Source organism: Antechinus flavipes, chromosome 2 (assembly GCF_016432865.1).
Source record: "Antechinus flavipes isolate AdamAnt ecotype Samford, QLD, Australia chromosome 2, AdamAnt_v2, whole genome shotgun sequence".
In the NCBI taxonomy this organism is placed as follows: Eukaryota; Metazoa; Chordata; class Mammalia; order Dasyuromorphia; family Dasyuridae; genus Antechinus; species Antechinus flavipes.
In genome coordinates, this window is record NC_067399.1 from 336,805,188 (window position 1) to 336,824,472 (window position 19,285).

Genomic DNA, 19,285 nt, shown 5'->3' on the forward strand with positions numbered 1-19,285 from the left:
AGATAACATAAGGAGCCTTTTACCTTTGATATTTGAGTCATCATATGTCAGTCATCATATATGAAAACATCCTTTCCTTAGGAGGAGAATGTATAGTATAGTGGACATAGCATTGAATTTGGAGTCAGAACACCTAGGTTCAGATTTGGACTTTGACATTAGCTGTATGTCCATCAGCAAGTCACTTAGCTGCAGTTTTCTCATCTGCAAAATAGAAATTTATTTTTAAAAACTTTCTTTTTTCATTATGAACTTCACAATCAGCATTTCAGTATACAGATAAGAGCAAAAAAGATTGTATATGAATTATGAACTTTTTTACATAGTTCATTTTTAAAAGTGAATATTAAATTTGAGGTAACACAATTTTGACTCCTTCTGAACTTTGAAATTTTCCTTCCTGTTCTCCTTGTCTCTTTACTTTCTTCTTTGTCCTATCATCTCTCTCCTTCCTCTAGTCTTCTCTTTCCACTCTCCATCTTCCTCATTCTCTTTTCCTTTGATTTTTAGTTCCTATAGCTCTCCTATGTGAGATAAGATGCACCATAATTAAAGGCTTGGTATTCTTTTATGCATGACTGTTCCTAAAAGTAAGAACTAGTACACCTCTCCTAACTGCTGGTAATGAAATCATTTCCCTGCCTTCCATTGTTATAAGGAGACAGAAGTGGAACTGTTACTTGTCTTTATTATATGCTCAAAGTTCCTCTGCTGCTTTTGGGGTATAGTGTCTTATGTGTGTATATGTGTATAGATCTGAAATCTTATTGGGGGGGTGTGGTTCTCCCCGTGTTACATATTGCAGCTCATCTATACCTTTTTTGTCCTAGTTACCTTTTGTCTCAGGAGTCCTCAAAGTTTTTAAATAGGAGGCCAGTTCATTGTCCCTCAGACTGTCTGTTGGAGGGCCGCACTATAGAAAAACAAAAACTTTGTTTTGTGGGCCTTTAAATAAAGAAACTTCATAGCCCTGGTTGAGGGGGATAAATGTCCTCAGCTGCTGCATCTGGCCCGCAGGCTGTAGTTTGAGGACGACCCCTAGGTCATCCCATAGAGCTTTCTCTGCCAGTCCATCCTATGTTCTAGACATTGTCTTCTTGATTTTATGGTGGTAACTGGATACCAATAGAACATGATCCATCTGAAAATACAAAACAGGAAACTGTCAGACGTTCTAATAATGTGCTTATGCATCCTGGTGCCTTGGGTCATTACTGCTTCCAAGGAATGAGGTGGGTATATGTTTGAGACCATATTTTTCAATCCTTAAGCTTCCTCCCACTTTTCTTTGCAATAAAATACCCTCTTTTATAGAGGTTGCATTATTTGAGTGCTATCATTTTCTTTATCTTTATTTATTTTCCCCTGTTTTCCTATTGCTTTAGATTAGAGAAAAATGTTCTCCTTATTTCCATGCCTGACTCCTCCATTTGTATCTTCTGCTGGTCTTTTCCAGTTTTCATATTTCATTAGATACCGCTCCTGTATTTTTCATGTTTCTTCATTATATCTTTTCTTTTGCTTACAGAGGCCTCCTTTGTTCTTAAATATCCTCCCTAAACTCTGTTTATCCCTTCATGTACCTTCTATGTCCTTTTCCATTAGACTAATAAAAGTTTTTTCTCCACCAACCATTCATTCCTTAATTCTCTTGAAGTCTTGCTTTTTGCCTTTGCAAGTATACTGAAACTTTTTTCTCATAGCTTGGTCTACATTTTTCTTTATGTTGCTGTTTCCATGTTGACTATTTTCTTGAATATTTTTCTTTACTGTAACACTCAGTCTCCTGTCTCTTCTGAGCATTCTTTTCTTTTCTGTCCATTAAATACAGATATTTCTGAGAGTACAGATCAGTACAGATATATGATAGACATCTTTTCTTCTTTGGAAATCTCTTCCCTTGGCTTTAGCTGTTATTCTTTGCAGTTAAATTCAAATATGTAGATTCTAATCTCTGCTTACCTCTAGATCCAGTTTTCCAATAATGTATGTAGATATTTCCACTTTAATTTAATCTCAAACTCAACCTGCAAAATTCTACATTTGTTATCTTCCTCCAAAATCTTTCTCTTGACATATCTATATCTATTAATGGCACTATCCTGGATGTCTCCTAGGGTGGTATCCTCTGCCTTTGACTCTTTTTTTTTTTTTTTTCTTTGTCTCTTTTTCTCATTAATTAGTCTTTTTTTTTTTTTTTTTTTTTTAGCAGTTCAGTTATTGTAATTGTTTCCTTTCTATTTCTACCTTCTCCACCCTACTTTAGGACCTTATTAATTCTCATGCTGGTTTCTCTGCCTCTTGTCTATCCCTATTTCAATCTTGTATAATACTGCTATCAGATTAGTTTTGGAGTCATAAGACTTTATATCTGGAATGAAGTTTATTTTATTTTAGTTGGAATCTTTAAAGCTTTTTATTTTCAAAGCACATGTATAGATAGTTTTCATCATTTAACCTTGGAAAACCTTATGTTTCAAATTTTTTTCTCCTTCCCTTACCCTATTGCTGCACAAGAAAAATCAGATCAAAAAGGAAAAAAAAATGAGAAAGAATACAATGCTAGTAAACAATTACAAAAAGAGTGAAAATACTATGTTGTAATCCCCACAATCCTCTCTCTGGGTGCAGATGGTTCCATCAGAAAGTCATTGGAATTGGCCTGAATCATCTCATTGTTGAAAAGAGTCTATCACAGTTGATCATCACATAATCTTGCTGTTGCCGTGTATAATGATCTCCTGGTTCTGTTTGTTTCACTTAGTATTAATTTATGTAAATCTGTCCAAGCCTCTCTAAAATCATCCTATGGATTGTTTCTTACAGGACAATAATATTCCATAGATTCATATACCAACACTTATTTAGCCATTCCCCAATTGATAGACATCCATTCCATTTTGGAATAAATTTAAAAAGAATGTCTTATACCCTTGTGTTAGGAGAAATATCCTGACTACTCCCCGCATTCAAATTTGTCTAGTTTTTCCTTAAATGTTGGTCTTTTAGTTCTTGAAGAGGACTGAAATGAAATCATGGTGTTGGAGGGAAGGTATAGTTTGACAGATTGTAGACCAATATAAACTCAGAATATTCTACCAGAGGTTGGACACATATATAGTCCATATCAGCATCTGGAGTGGAGATGTCTCTAAAGTTGTGTTATCTCAGATTTCTTTTGAATTCCTGCAGTTTGGAATTGTCTTGGATTACTGTATTGCTGGGGGATAGATAAGTTATTCATAGTTTATCATATAATATTACTATTTCTGTGTACAATGTTCTTCTGGTTCTGCTTATTTCACTTTGCATCAGTTCATGTAAGTTTTTTTGCAGGTTTTTCTGGGAGCACAGTATTCCATCACAATCATATCACAGTTCAGCCACTCACCAATGGATGAGCATCCCTTTAATTTCCATTTCTCACAAAAAGCTGCTATAATATTTTTGTATGTATTGGTCCTTTTCTCTCTCTCTCTCTTTTTTTTTTATCTCTTGAAAATACAGAGCTAGTAGTGTGATTGATGAGTGAAAGAGTATGGGTGGTTTTATACATAATTTGGACATAGTTTCAAATTGTTTTTCAGAATGGTTGAATCTGTTCACAACTCCACAGATAGTGCATTATTGTCTCACTATTTCTACCTCTGTTTATCATTCTCTCATTGTTATGGGCCAGAACTCTGAACTTGAAACAAGGATGCTTACAAGGTACTAAGTGGAATTGATGAGACAATGGTTATCTACTTTAGCATGGTTCAGTATGATCGATTTAATCTTACAACAAATAATGGTTTCCTAGTGATATAATGATTGGTTTATACTCAGTGTGGAGCATATAAGCAGGGACTGAGAGCCGCAGAGGACAAGTGCACTAGAAGCTCTCAAAGCCAAGGAGACAAAAATTCATTTCACCTTCAGTCAGGCTCTTAGTGGCCGGCCTGGCCTCCTGCACTTCCCCCACTGAGACCAAGGCCAGTCTAAAAGGCTCTCCAAAAAGTTGCCCAGGCCCAGGAAGGAGATAATAAAGAATTTGGACTTTTAACACCTGGTTGAACTTATGGTGATAACTTGAACTGAAAAGAAGGTTGCTTCCAGAAGCCGCCAAGAAACCTGAACCAGAGAACATTACATCTCATCTTTTATCCTGTCTGTTCTTAAAGGTGATTTGCTTCTACCACCTTCCTTTATCTGGTATGCTATTACCCCTCTCCCTTTTTCTTCTTCCCTTGCCCTCTTAATTTCCAGTAGGTTAGGATATATTTTTATATTCAGCTGAGTATGTATGTTATTCCCTCTTTGAGCCTATTTTGATGAGTAAAGTTAAAATTCCCTGCCCTGCAATTCAACAGGAATTCTTGAAAAATTCATTTCTTCTATATCCATTTTTCCTTTTGCTGGATTATACACAGTTTTGCTGGGAAGGTGATTACTAGTTGTCATCCTAACACTTTTCATATTCCAGTCCTCTAATCATTTAATGTATTATCTACTAAGTTTTGTGTTAGTCTAACAAGGGTCCATAATATTTGAATTATTTCTTTTTGGGTGCTTGCAATATTTTCCCCTTGAGCTGGGAGCTGTGGAATTTGGCTATAATGCTCCCAGAGTTTTCATTTGGCAATCTGTTTTCAAGAGGTGATTAGTGGATTCTTTCAGCTTTTTTCAGTATGTTTTTTTTGTTTTTGTTTTTGTTTTTTATCATGGTCTTCAGGCAGTCCAATAATTTTCTCTTTTGGATTTATTTACCAGATAAGTTGTTTTTCCAATGAGATATTTATCATTTTTTCAAGTTCTTTCATTCTCTTGATTTTATTTTATTGTGTTTTGATGTCTCATGGAGGCTTTAACTTTTGGTTGCCCAATTCTAATTTTTAAGGAATTATTTTTTCACTGAGTTTTTGTTAACTTCTTTTCCATTCGGCCAATTGTACTTTGAAAAGTTTTCTTTTTGTTGGATTTGTATCCTATTTTACCATTTGACTTTATTGCCTTTTAAGGTGTTTTCTTCATGTGTGTACGTGTGTGTGTGTGTGTGTGTGTGTGTGTGTGTGTACTCCAGCCTCCTTTAAGTAAGCTGTTGATTCTTTTTTTCATGTTTTTTTTTTTTTTTTCCACTTTCATCCCTCCTTCCCCCATTTTTTTCTATCTCTTTTGATTTTTAATACTCCTTTTTGAGCTCTTGCTAGAATTCTTTTTTTTTTTGGGGGGGGGGTGGGAGGAAGGGAAGAGAGGGGATAGTGTCTGAGACCAGTTCACATTTTTCTTTGAGATTCTGGATGTAGTAGTTTTGACTTTTATTAAATAGAGTTTGCATTTTGAGCTCCCTCCTCACCAGAGTAATTTTTAATGATCAGGTTCTTTTTGTTGTTGTTGCTTGTTCATTTTCTCAGTCTATTTATGTTAAAGCTAAACTTTGCTCCTAGGGTGAAGGGGGGGGTACTGTTTCAAGTTTCAGGTGTGGGGTTTGTAAGTTTTGAGTTCTTCCAAATTGGTATGAAGTAAGGAGATGTGTTTACTATTTCCTGTGCTTTGGTTTGTGAGCAACAACATGCCCTGGGCTTTTCTATCCTGTAACTGTGTCTAAAGTCCCTGGTCTATTGCAGCTACAAGGTCTAGTATATTAGTGCTCTTTGCCTTGGGGCTGGGATTGAGGTTTGGAACCAAGATCTGAGTATGGGCATTGCTGAGTCATGCATGCAGTACCATCAAAGGGACCCCTATAATCTCTGCTGTTCAGGTTTCTGACTTTCCTTCTGTCTATAGATTGAGAGCTCTGGCAAATGATTTGAGTCACTCCCAAGGCTTACTGCTAGTTTGCTGATGCCTGGCTTGTGCCACCCCAGTATGACAGATCTTTCCTGCCAAACTTTTTTTTTTTTTTTTACCAATATACCTTTCCCAATAAATTCTCTTAAAGAATGTCAAAATGCTTTGTTTTTGTCATTCCATCTTCAGAAACCTTTATTTGATAGACATGAGGGTATAATTTCTTGGCATGGTATTAAAAGTTGTTCGTAATCTGGCCTGAGCTTAAGCATTTCAGCTTTTTCTCATTATTTATCTTTGTGTAGCCTAAGTTCTAGCTTAAAATACTTCTTACCCCAGCAAGTCTGTATTTTCTCCTTTTTTAAAAGTTGTCTGCGCGTTTACTTTTCTCCCATCTTTATTTTCTTTGTTTTGTCATTAAAGCTTTTATTTTCAAAAGATATGCATAGATAATTTTCAACATTTACTCTTGCAAAACCTTTTGTTCCAAAATTTTTCCCCTCCTTTCCCCTTGCCCCCTCCCCTAGATGGCAAGGAATACAATATATGTTAAACATGTGCAATTTTTCTATACGTATTTCCACAATTATCATGCTGCTCTTGAAAAATCAGCTCAAAAAAGGAAAAAAAATGAGAAAAAAACAAAATGTAAGCAACCAATAAAAATATGAAAATACTATGTTGTGATCCACACTCAGTTCCCATAGTCCTCTCTTGGGTGCAGATGGCTCACTCCATCACAAGACCATTGGAACTGGTCTGAATCGTCTCACTCTTGAAAAGAGCCACGTCCATCAGAATTGATTGTCGTATAGTCTTGTTGCCGTGTATAATGATCTAGTTCTATTCACTTCACTTAGCATCAGTTCATGTCTCTCCAGGTCTCTAAAATCAACCTCCTGATTGTTTCTTATACAAGAATAATATTGCATAATATTCATATACCATAACTTAGTCAGTCATTCTTCAATTAATGGATATCCATTCAATTTCTACTTTCTAGCCACTACAAAGAGGGCTGCCACAAACATTTTAGCACATATGGGTCCCTTTCCCTTCTTTAAGATCTTTTTGGGATATAAGCCCAGTAGAAACACTGCTGGATCAAAGGGTATGCACAGTTTGATAGTCTTTTGAGCATAGTTACAAATTGCTCTCCAGAATGAGTGGATCAGTTTACAACTCCACCAATAATGAATATATTAGTGTCCCAGTTTTCTCACATTTTCTGCAACATTCATTCATCTTTTCCTGTCATCTTAGCCAATCTGAGAGGTATGTAATGGTACCTAAGAGTTGTTTTAAATTTGCATTTCTGTGGTCAATAATGATTTAGAGCATTTTTTTATATGACTATAAATGGTTTTAATTTCTTCATCTGAAAATTGTCTGTTCATATTCTTTGACTATTTATCAAGCCTGTATTTTCTCACATTGGTTTTCTTTACTCTTTCTTCTGTTTTCAATACCTGTCTTCTCCCAGCTGGACTTGTTTAATTTCTGCTCCTACCTTCAGGGCCAAACTCAAATGCCACTTTAATTAGATACCCAGACACACAGATATTTTACCTAAAATGATGTTTTTATACCACCTTTATTTATAAATATATTCTTATCCCTTTATTCCTTGTAAGAAAGAATAAAAAAAAAAACCAAAAATAATTCAGCAACACTAACTACTGCACCAGCTATGTCTGATAGTATATTCAATATTCTATATCTGTAGGTTACCAAAAGATAGGGAGGTACATTTTTTCATTTCTTTTCCAGCACCAAACTTGCTTATATAATGACTTAAAATTCAGTCTTTTTGTTTGTTTCTTCCATTTATGTCATTTCATTCATTTTGTATATTGTTTGCCTGGTTCTGTTATTTCATTGTCTATTAATTTATATAAGAAGCCTTCCCATGCTTCTTTGAATTTTTTATATTTATTAAACATAATTATATTCCATTGCATTCATCTATTACAAATTGTGTAGTAATTTTCTAGTTGGTGAACATGTACTTGGTTTCCAGTTCTTTGCTACAATGAAAAGCATTAGTATATAAATATTTTGATATATTTCATTTTGTTTTTGACCACCTTGGAATCAACCTTGAAATAGCTGCCTAGTGGTGAAATTTCTTCCATCATAGTATGGATATTTTAGTCACTTGGAAAAAAAAGTCTTAATGCCTAATTGCTTTCTAGAATGCGATCAATTCAGAACACTTTACTTGTCTTTCTATAAATGAACTTTTTTTTTTTTCCAAAAAGGCTTTTTTTGGTCCCATGGCCACAAATAAGTTGTCTTCTCTCAATTCTCATAAAATTTGTGCAGTAATTGTGGTATGGATTGTCTGCTTTTGATGGTGATGGTTATGATTTGTAATTCCCAGAGCAGTTGATGAAATGATATAAAGCAACAAGTAACAGATGCATAGGAGGTTAATGTGTTAAAGGAAATGCAAAGATGCATATATGTTGTTTTTCTTTTAAGAGTTGTGAAGTGGGTCCTTCAGAGGGACAGCTTGCTATTGGATGATGAAATCTTGGCCCTGTCTCTGATGGCCTTTACAAAATAAGCTGACCAATTATGACTGACAGTTGAGAAAGAGGAACTTAAGGAGGATTACTCAAACAATTTAGGGAAGAGCTAGCTATGAAAGACAAAATTTTGTTTTGTTTTTTATTTTACTTTTCTACCAGAAGCTCTAGTGAATAAAATATATAGCATTTACTTTCTGGAGCTTGTCTTATCATTTCCCAATATATGGCTACCCTCTTTGTTTCTAGTTCTTTGTGAATTAAACTTTAAGTTTTTACTACAAGCATTCTTTGGTTGATTTTATATGATTGCAACTTATTGGGTACCTTGATAATATTTCATGGATGTTTCATAAGTGACTCAAAGGAAAGTTGAAAGACAAGTTGCGGCCTTTTTACATCTACCATATCAGCAAAAACTCACACTTGTTAAGTATTGAGGAAAAAAACATTAAAATTAAAGACCAGAAAAGATTGGGTTGACATCTAGTTAGAGTGAAGACTGATACTAAATAGGTAGATTGTCCAGTTGTACTTGTAGCCATAAAAAAAAAAATCTTAGGTGAGCCAGTCAGTGCTCAGGTAGTATATTGGGTAAATCCTATATAGAAGTTTTGCAAGAAAGATATTGAAAAACATAACTCAGGATGAGATGTGAATTGTTTGCCTTTTGCACTGGTTAAATTTTTATTAAAATAAAAATCTTGAGAACAAAGGGATCAGTGAAGTAAAACTGAAAAATCTATTTTAAAGAAAGAAAGTAGTCTTTTAACTAAACCCTAGCACATTCGTTGTTTTTGTTTATATGCCTCACCCTCCACATTCATTTAAAAAGATTGGAGAGAAAATAGAACAAAACAAACTTTTTTTGTCTCTCATTTAAAATAACTCAATAGCCATTTAGCAGAAATTTCTTTTTTATTCTGTTAACCCATTATATTTCAGTGCTTAAAATTTGTACATCTCAACCTTGAAAACTAGTAGGGAAGAAGAAATGGAAAGAAACCAGATCGAGGAAGAAAATGTGATTAAGGAATAAGAAATTAAAATACCAGTAATGTTTTCTGCTACTACTACAGCTGCTTTACTGAACAGGGCAGTACTTTATTGAAACTTAATCTTTTTTTTAAAATAGTAGATGAAAAATATTTTAGTTAAGAGGCGTGTCTCTGATTATTTGAATGCTTGATTCTATTTACAAAATTTTTATGCTGGCATATTTTTATTTTTTGTGTGCCCAGTTTGTTCATGGCTTGGTATATTCCTTACAGTGAAATTGTTAGGCATTGCTGGTAGAATTATCTAATCTTTGATTACATATAAAAGTCCTGAATTTTTTTTTTTTTTAAATGGAATAACTCCTGGATCAGAATGCATTTAGAGCTGAACACAAACCTTATTTTTCATGTAGTTTACTTTCCTAATTTTGGAAGTGGGGAAACTGAGGTGCATAGATGTAAAGAAACTTGCCAAAGATTATAGACATGAATTATAAGGTCCCAAGATTTGAAATCAAGTTTTCTAACCCCCAATCTAGTATTTTTTATGCAGCTAAGTGCTGGATCAGGTCTGTGGGAATGGGTTGTTACAGGGCAATTAGATTATGGAAGATATAATAATAGTATGATATCTTACATTTTTTGTAGTGTAGATGTTTCAAAATTCTGCATATTTGTTATTTCATTTAAGGTGTACCTTTTGTTAAAATATAGGGAGATAAATTTGTAATTGTCAGTAAGCAAGTATTGTGCCAGGGACTGTGCTAAAAACTGGTCCTTCCTTTCTAGGGATTTGCATTCTAATGGAGGAGACCACATAATTATGTAGATACAAGAATTGAAAGTATTTAAGTTAATCTGAGAGGGGAAAGTACTGGTGGTCGAGGTGAGTTTCTTTCCCAACTGGTTGCTGAAAGACCAGAAAAGGCCTCTTCTACAAGGTAGGATTTTTTTTTTCAGTTTATTTATTTTTTAATTTTTACATAACTTTTTATTGACAGAACCCATGCCAGGGTAATTTTTTACAACATTATCCCTTGCACTCACTTCTGTTCCGATTTTTCCCTTCCTCCCTCCACCCCCTCTCCCAGATGGCAAGCAATCCTATACATGTTAAATAGGTTACAGTATATCCTAGATACAATATATGTGTGCAGAACCTAACAGTTTTCTTGTTGCACAGGAAGAGTTGGATTCAGAAGGTATAAATAACTCAGGAAGAAAAACAAAAATGCAAGCAGTTTATATTCATTTCCCAGTGTTTTTTCTTTGGGTGTAGCTGCTTCTGTCCATCCTTGATCAATTGAAACTGAATTAGATCTCTTTATCGAAGAGATCCACTTTTATCAGAATACATCCTCATACAGTATCGTTGTTGAGGTATATAATGATCTCCTGGTTCTGCTCATTTCACTTAGCATCAGTCCATGTAAGTCTCGCCAGTCCTCTGTATTCATCCTGCTGGTCATTTCTTACAGAACAATAATATTCCATAACGTTCATATAGAAGGTAGGATTTGAACTGAATTTTGAAGGAAACCAGGGAAGATAGTAAGTAGAGATGAGTAGGCAGAAGCTTCCAGTTAAAAGACACATACGGATAAAAAATGGAGTTTTGTGCTTTTATAAATTCTGAAATCTAATCAAGGCTAATATGACAGGATGTAGACCATTTCTTTTTATTTTGGCATTAATGTTCTAAATATTTTCTTCTGTTCTTCCCCCTCATCCCCTCTTCCCTTTCTTTTTCCTTTTTGGTAGAAACTCTGAATTTACTTTGCACATCTTTCTTTATAACTACAAATCAAGCTTTAAATATCAAAATGTTATTCTGAAATGAGGATAATTTTTAAATTTTTGTTCTTAAATTGAATATTTTTAAATTTATTTTTATAGCTTTTTATTTATAAGTTATATGCATGGGTAATTTTACAGCATTGACAATTGCCAATCTTTTGTTCCAGTTTTTCCCCTCTTTCCTCCCATCTCCTCCCCCAAATGGCAGGTTGACCAATACATGTTAAATATGTTAAAGTATAAATTAAATACAATATAAGTATACATGTCCACACAATTATTTTGCTGTTCAAAAAGAATTGGTCTTTGAAATAGTGTACAGTTAGCCTGTGAAAGAAATAAAAAATGCAGTGGACAAAAATAGAGGGATTGGGAATTCTATGTAGTGGTTCATAGTCATCTCCCAGAGTTCTTCTTTCGCTGGGTGTAGCTGGTTCAGCTCATTACTGCTCTATTGGAACTTATTTGGTTCATCTCATTGCTGAAGAGGGCCTTTTAGCTTGAATATTAAGTAACCATGTTGATGCTATCCATTCATTTTTTATTTTTTTATTTTTTTTTAATTTTTTAATTTTTTAAATTTTTTTTATCCATTCATTTTAATGACTCCATGAAAATATGAGGGAACGAGAAAAGTTATAGATGGCAAAAAGAAAAAAAATAGAAACTGGGAGTAAGATTGTTATCTTATGGGATTCATCTGTTAGAATTTGATGTGCAATTTAGGCTTGAGAGAGATTATGGTTAATTGACTGCTTCCTACAATACGGCCTAATGAAATTAATTGGAAACCCAGTTTGTAGAGTGTAGTCTGCTATTACCAGTCACTTCCATTTTCTGGGTGTGAGATACTAAAATAATATAATAAATTTGAAAAATTGGACTGAGACCAAAGCAAAATGAACACTATTTTTTATTAAAGCTTTTTATTTTCAAAATATATGCATGGATAATTTTTGACATTCACCCCTACAAAACCCTGTGTTCTAATTTTTTTCTCTCCCTTCCCCCATCCTTTCCCTCTATTGGCCAGTGATCCAATATATGTTGAACATGTGCAATTCCTCTATACATATTTCTACAAATATCATTCTGCTCCAGAAAATTCAGATCAAAAAGGAAAAAAAAAATGAGTGCAAGCAATTAACAAAAAGAGTAAAATACTATTTTGTGGTCCACATTCAGTTCCCACTGTCTTCTCTCTGGGTACAAATGTCTTTCTTCATCACAAGACCATTGGAATTGGTCTGAATCACTTCATTGTTGAGGAGAGCCACATCCATCAGAATTGATCACATATAATCTTGCTGTTGCTGTATATGAGCTTTTGGTTTTACTCACTTCACTTAGCATCAGTTCATGTAGGTCTCTTCGGACCTCATTGAAATCATCCTGTTGATTATTTCCTATGGAACAGTAATATTCCATAACAATCATATACCATAACTTTGAACAGACTTTTAAAAGTGTTCAGTTAGTAATTTTCAACCATGGTAATAATATTTGAAATGCTAGTTTAAACAAAATAAACTGAAAGAATTTGGGTGATGGCATCTAATTTTAAGATAGCAATAACAAAAAACATAGTTAAATTCTAGCTCGCATATAGTAGATTTGGAAATGTATAGTTATGTGTGTCAAAGAAATAGGAAGCTAACATTGAAGTTTTGTGGAAATACCATTAAGAAAGAAGATAGTAGGAAACAGTAGAAAAAGCCCTGGCTCTTGAATTAGAGGACTTGACTTGGGTTCAACTCTCACCTGCCATCACTGCCCTTTATGAATTTGGAGAGATTGCTTACCCACCCGGGGCCTTGATTTCTTCATCTGTAAGTTGAAGAGATTGGACCAGATCACATCTAGAATCCCTCTAATTAAATATCTATAATTATACTATGAATGAACGATCCTCTCTGCCATTCAGCAACAATTTCTTAAACTTATAGAACTAGAATGGAATGGGGAAAGGAGAGATGGTTTAGGGGGCAAAGCTTATTTAAGGCCAGCTCAGAGTGATTTTATTGTAATGATAGTAGAGTAATTGAGGTTTTGTCAGCAGATCAGTAATTTTCTCTCTTTTAAACTAGCCTTTAGTTTATAATATGAAACTGCTTAGGAATCGTTAGTATTTCTTTTTCATGTTCTTGTGTCCTCTATATTGCATTTTTAAAAATATATTTTAATATCCTGTTTTTTTACATCATCATAGTTTTTCCTCTGTATCCTTTCTCTCCCATAGACTGATCCTGTTAATAAATACTATTTTTTGAAACAGTAGAAAAGAAAAATAAGAAGGGATCGCCAAACCAATTGATCAATATATTGAAAAAGTCAGGTGTAACTCTTATTTAAACGCCATTTATCCTGTATATAGCATCTCCCATAGTAGATGCTTAAAATAGTAGATACATAAAAAATTTTATTGATTTGATTGATTTAACACCTGTGTACCTCCTATCTCCACAAAAGGCCTTCATACCCTAGCATGGCCTAGAAACTAGTGGAACACTATCACTGTAAATCCTCACATGTCCCACTTGACCAGCCCATCTTCTTTTTTGGACATATAATTCTTTGATGACATCCTTGACTCCTCTTACTTGGAGTTCCTTTCTAGTTATGGTTTGCTTCCTGCTTACATTCACCATTCTCTTATCCCTTATGTGATCATCTGTAGTTCTCTGGAAGAATTGGATTTTCATATTTTGCAGCCGCTTATGGGAAGCTGTGAAGGTTAGTAAAAGTTTTTAGGAATTTCCTGGAAATACTTGATTCAGTTTTCTGCCCTGTTCAGTTGTGGACTTCCCTCATTATATATACATATTCACACATAATATTGAACAAGTTTCACAGGAACTTCCTACAGAAGTTACTGAAATTTTTAGCAAGCATTTCCATTATTTAATGATTCTTTTAAATAAAGAATCATTAAATAATGGAAATGCTTGCTAAAAATTAAGCTTCTGGATCTGCCATTAAGGCCACATAATGAGAAGAGCAATGATTTCAGTAGTTGGGAGACCTGAGGTATATTGTAATAGGTATATTGTTTTTAAACTATAAATCACTTTGTAAACATAGATTTTTAACACAGTAGAAATTTAATATATGGGCAGTTTTTGATTATTTGCCCTAATGAAGAGGAATAGTAGTAATAATCTATAAACAAATCTATAAACAAACACAATGGGATACATTGTATTCTGTAATTCTTGAGTTTTTTGCCTCTTGTATCTAGCAGAAAGGCTCTCAGTAAATATTGATAAATTTATTTTTTGTTGTTCTTACCTCATCATATGTTTTAGTTACATAATTATATTTTGATTACCTAATTATAAAATCTTTTCCAAGAAGACAAGATAATAAAAAGCCAACAAAAATAATCTGAGAACCATCAGGTAAAATCAAAATACTAAGCAACTAAGAATGAAGAATTTATTATGAATAATCAATTCATACATAAATGTAAATGGAATAGGAATCCAGAAATTCCAAGATTACCAACATTACCTTCTCCAACCCAAGTTCCTTCTCCAATTTGGTAAATCTCTTCTCCTTTCCAGAAACAGATCAACCAGTTTCCAGAAACAGACTAGAAAGCATGAGTTCTTAGCCACCTCTATCTTGTCCCTAGAGTAGGAGACTTTTCAGAATAAGGGTAGTTTCAACCATAATAAATTATTAGCTATTGTGTAAGTAAAGTGAGACAAGGAGTTCTACAAACTCTTTCTGCTGGGAGGCATTTTTTAACAGGGCTACAGATTTCCTTCTCCTCCTCTCTCCTCCTGCCCCTCTCTTCCTCTCCCTCCCCTTCTTTCTTCCTTTCCCCCTTTCCCTCCCTTCCTGTCTTTAGTGAGCTTCTGTTCTAATGGAAGGAGGCATCTTCATAGGATTATAGATTTACAGCTGGAAAGGACCTTTAAAGACAATTCCACCTTGCTCATTTTACTGATGAGAGAGAAATCTCTTATTGCTCTAGATGCAGGGGTCCTCAAACTTTTTAAATAGGGAGCCAGTTCACTGTCCCTCAGACTGTTGGAGGGCCAGACTATAGTAAAATTAAAAACTTTGTTTTGTGGGCCTTTAAATAAAGAAACTTCATAGTCTGGGTGATGGGGATAAATATCCTCAGCTGCTGCATTTGGCCCGCGGGCCGTAGTTTGAGGACCCCTGTGAGATACCTTTGCCTAGGTCATAGAGGCAATGTTGGAGATAGGATTTGAATCAGGCTTTCCAGATTCCCTAGGATGAACCCCATCCATTAGGTTACCCTGCTTCTCATTATACAGTTATTCCTTCCACATCGTGGAAGTTAGGGGCAGAGTGTCCTCTGCAATCTGGAAAATCTGCTTAAAATTTTTTGGCTCTTCATACCAGACAGTTTTTTTTCTTTTGTTGGGTATTTATGGTACCTTATTAAACTAACCCTTACCTAATACTGGAAGCTTAGATAACTTACCCTGGGGCCCAAAAGACAAATGGCTATTTCATCATAGCCTGCATGACTAAGTTAGTTTAAATGTTGGGATGGCACTTCGTCTAGTCTTAGAAAAATTACCTTTAAGATTGAGAGGTTAAGTGATCTGTGCAGGCAGGGCTCACTAGTCTGTATGTGTTAGAGACTAACCCTGGTAAACATTTAAGTAACACTCTATTAGAGTCTAGGTAGCAAAGAAGAGCAATTAGTAAATTCATGAATGAATTTTGTGCTTATTTTTCAGAAGAGGAATTGTTAGTTTAAGTAATGCTTTTTGCCCAATATTTGCCCATAGATTTTATTGTATGTGGTGAAATCGGTGAGTGAAGTCGGCTTCTTAATGTGAAATATAAACTTTGACATTTTCACTATTCTTGGGAAATTAAAATGCTATTAAACTTGTTCTTGGGTACAGCTTGCCTACAAAGCAAAACACACAATAACCTTACAGAAAAGTGAGGCATAACTAAAAAGACAATTTATTACTGAAATAATTTTTTCCTTATAGATAATATGCCTAGTTATGGCCTAGTCATGTATGCATATTTGTATATGACATTGTACAAGGTACTACATATATTTTTTAAAAATTGCTTTCTTGGAGGAGTAAGATAACACAGTATTTTAATACTCTTAATTTTAGTTTTATCACAGTCTTGAATGCTTTTAGTAAATAGAACAATTTTTTCCCATCATGGAGAGTGGCATTATAGAGAATTTGCCTCGGAACCTGGAAACTTCTAGGTTTGAATCCTACCCTCTATCATTTACAAGTTGAGTGATCAAATCATCATCTCCATGAACCTGTTTTCTTAATCTGTAAAATGGGATTAAGAATACTTGTAGGACCTAAATCTCAAACTTGTATGTAAGGTACCATGCCTGCTGTGCTTAATAAATATTTACTGATTGTTTATTCCAAAACTGGTTCCTTTCATGACTCCCTGGTTTTCGCTGTATCTCTTGCAGGTGCAATTAATTAATGTCTCGATTAGAGGAAACACTTTGGTTTGTTTTAGTCCCTGACTCCCCAAACTCTTTCTGGACCTTGAAAAGGAAACTTCTTTTCAGTTCCCTTTTTATTCATTGTCTTTCCTCATGGATGTAATTCTTGAGGTTAGGAACTAGGAACAAATGTCTTGCTTGAGCTATTTATTTCTGCTATTATTAAAAATGGTATTGTTATTTAATAAAGACAAAATTTGAATTCTATTTTGTTTGGGTTTTGGCTGAAATTAAGAATAAAAATAGTAGTTGCTTTAAGATGAGAAAACAGGCCTCAAGATATTAAATTATTTTAATTTAATTAAATTATTTTTAATTTATATTTTATATATATATTATATAAAGCAATTTTTTTACAGTGACCAAATGAGGTAGGTTGTGCCAAGTCTCAGAGAGATTAAGTGACTTTCATAAAAGATCATTCAGCTATTAAATAGCAAATTTCTAACTTGTAAATCTTTTGATTTCAAAACCTGTTCTCATTTCATTATAGTATAGATTGTTCTTTACCTGTGATCCATGAACCTTCTTTTAAAAATATTTTGAAAACCAAATTTCAATATAATTTCCTTTTGCCAGGACAAAAGGTGTCTTCATTAGACAAAAGGTGCCATGATTCCTCTCCCTCCCTCAAAATGGAAAATCCTCTGTTTTACTGTTTCTTCAGGTGACTTTGGGATCATTTCTCTCCATTGTTTAAATTGCAGCGCTTTCTGTCTGCATGGTTATAAAAGGAATGTTGGCCACACTGAAGACTTCCTTCAGGCTCAGGAATCAAGACACTGCCATTTTGTCACAGATGATGGGTGATAATGCTGGTGGTAGTGATAACAACAGTAGAACCTAGCATTTATGTAGCAATTAAGATGTGCAAAATACTTTACAATTATTATTTCATTTGATCCTCACAATAATTCTGTGTACGGTAGGTTGCTATTATTAACCCCATTTTATAGATTAGTAAAGTGAGGCTAAAAAAGTTCAGTGATTTGCTGAGGGTCACACAACTAGTAAGGCAGATTTTTGAACTCTGCTCTTGACACACCACCAAATCCATTCCATGCTGTTTCAGGTTTACTCCTGTTTTTCAATTCCCGCTACTTCTTAAATCCTCTTACTCCTTGGCTTTTCATTGAGGAGAGTTGAGGATACTGAAGAAGAGGTTAGCAGGAATGGGTGTGGTTCCTTATCTCCCAAGACCCGAGTTCTGAGCCAATGAATTAGCTTTAAACCCAAAGGCTATGGTTAAAAAAAAAAAAAAAAAAAAAGCTTTATTGTTAAAGAAACACCAAGAGGGATTCTCTTTGTGGGCATATATTACTCGAGGGAGACTTCAAAAAGTCATTTTTTGGAGACCCATTTTATGTATGAGTCTAAGGGAAGTCTCAAGGAAATGTGAAATTTTGCCTGGGGTTGTGACTTCCCTCTTGCTCTGAGAAGATGCAAGACCATTTGGGTTTGCTACTGGGCTCACTCAGATCATACAGAGTTCACTTTAATCATTATAATCCTGCCTCTTCAGAATAGTACCATACTCTGAAGGCTGATGAACAAATGTAGGGAGGTAGTTATCTTAAAATATCTTTACAAAAGTACTGAAGAAATTCAGTAATACCCTATTGCATCTATGAAAGCCTTCTGTATCCTGCTGCCAATTTACCTTTATAGATTTTATTCCATGTTACTCACTCTTATTTCCTTTCTGTATTCCAGTCAACCTGGACTACTAATTGTCCTGAACCTGGCATTTTGGCTCTTGTTTTTGACAGATTGTTCTCTCTGACTAAAAATTTCTCCTATCCTCTTGTACCTCTGCTTGCCAGTCTCATTTTAGTCTCTCTTATAGGAAATGTTTCTCGATTTTTAAAAATTCTTAGTTTGTTGTTTCTTTGTTCTTTTATAATCAATAAATATTAATGTGAATTGTTGAAGTGTTTGGTCAGTTGTGAAATTAAAGTTATTGAAATGCTTTGCTTTTTTGTGTCCTTTGTTTAATGGTGATTGTAGGATTTGGGGCACTTCAATACATATGTAAATGTAGCTTTTGGGCAAGTTTCTACTATAAAGTGGTCATTTTCTTATAGAACTTGGGCAAATCTGGAATGGAAACAGCGGAAGAATTCTAAGACTTCACCATGTATTGACTTGCAGATAAATTTTGATTTCAGGATATGGTTTTGACTTCTTAACCTTGTAGAGATTATTCCTGGGCCTTAGAATGAGGAATAAGCATTTGTATAATACTGACGAAGGTTGTTGTGTGATTAAACAGGTTAGAATTATAAAGCATTTTGAGATATCTAAGAAGGAGCTTTCTAATAGGTTCCCACCTTAATAATAATTACTATTTCATAGATGTAAGAGAATAAGAAATCTTAATGATTTCAAATATTGAGGTATATGAACAGTTTTAACCCAGTAGTTGCTATTGCAGAGAACAAAAATAGTTCAGACAAGTTGCTCAGAGGTACAGTTTTATTAATATCTTGCAGTATCTGGTTGTGACTATATAATAAACTCTCTGTTTTGTAACTTTTTTTAGTTTGGTCCTTAAATAAGGACTTTTCTTCATCTACACAAGTTCTATATATTGTATTTTTATTTGCTCCCTTTTTTTCCAGACTGTCATCTCTACCAAATAATCAAAAAGTGTCAAGTTTGTTATTTTGGATCTTTACTCTTTCTCATTCCTACATACAGATAAGTAT

General features: G+C 34.2%; 1 protein-coding gene across 3 annotated transcripts in view; it reads left to right on the forward strand.

The window, feature by feature from the left end:
* FUT8 (fucosyltransferase 8) overlaps nucleotides 1–19,285 on the forward strand; it is a 425,078-nt gene that overhangs the window by 31,352 nt on the left and 374,441 nt on the right. The window contains exon 1 of one of the 3 annotated variants that reach the window (XM_051977838.1): nucleotides 10,113–10,239. The exons of the other annotated variants lie outside the window; for them this stretch is intronic. The gene's annotated coding sequence lies outside the window, so the exon portion shown is untranslated. Of the gene's footprint in view, nucleotides 1–10,112; nucleotides 10,240–19,285 lie in introns of those variants that run through there. 3 annotated transcript variants of the gene reach the window in all.